Genomic DNA, 751 nt, shown 5'->3' with positions numbered 1-751 from the left:
AAAAAATTAAAGTTGTACTGTTGTAGATTATTACGGAGAGGAGACTTTATCATGAACGCACTAATGATCGATTTTTAAAAAACTTTGATAATGACACATCGGCTGAAGCAGACGAGATAGAAACGATGGGAAGTACGTAATTGTACGAAACTATATCTTAAATTTGGTCTCATCATCGTAGTCGGTCCCTTATCATTAAAATCGTGCCCCTTGCGTCGGGTTAATGTAGCCATTACAATTGAATACGTGACATGAGAGCTGGTTATCTTGGCAAAGATATTCTCGGTGGTTTACCGTCGTCTTCCGTGAAATGATCATTGATTAAAAATCTGGTATTGTTCTGGATGAATTTTAATTTGGATCTTTGATTACAGAAAGCAGACGTGCAGCTCTTATGCCGCAATCAAATTTAGTCTAAAATCACTTAAATTATTTCTTTATAATTTATTAATAATAATATACTTTACAAAATATGTAAAATTAAGTTATTATACAGAATATAAGTAGATTAATAATAATATACATATTATACTTTGATTCAGTACGAAAGAAACGGCTTGCATTGTTGGATCTTCTAATAGCAGCATCTCGAGAGGGTCTTTTGACTGATTTAGATATTAGAGAGGAAGTCAATACTTTTATGTTTGCGGTATGCTTATGTAGATTTTCGTAGTTTTTTCAATGTATTATTTAGATATATCCAATGCAAATAACATGATTTCAGGGTCATGACACTACAGCGATGGGTATA

The 751-nt window shown here is 32.4% G+C and overlaps 1 long non-coding RNA gene across 1 annotated transcript; it reads left to right on the top strand.

The window, feature by feature from the left end:
* Positions 1 to 31: 31 nt before the first annotated feature.
* Positions 32 to 751, top strand: LOC105460151. The gene is made up of 3 exons (XR_975783.1): positions 32 to 132; positions 543 to 649; positions 725 to 751. It is a non-coding gene; the product is annotated as an uncharacterized LOC105460151 (long non-coding RNA).

The sequence above is a fragment of the Wasmannia auropunctata genome, unplaced genomic scaffold (genome assembly GCF_000956235.1).
Source record: "Wasmannia auropunctata unplaced genomic scaffold, wasmannia.A_1.0 LD327568.1, whole genome shotgun sequence".
NCBI lineage: Eukaryota > Metazoa > Arthropoda > Insecta > Hymenoptera > Formicidae > Wasmannia > Wasmannia auropunctata.
Note: the sequence above shows the minus strand (reverse complement) of the source record. Positions and strands in the feature narration are given on the sequence as shown.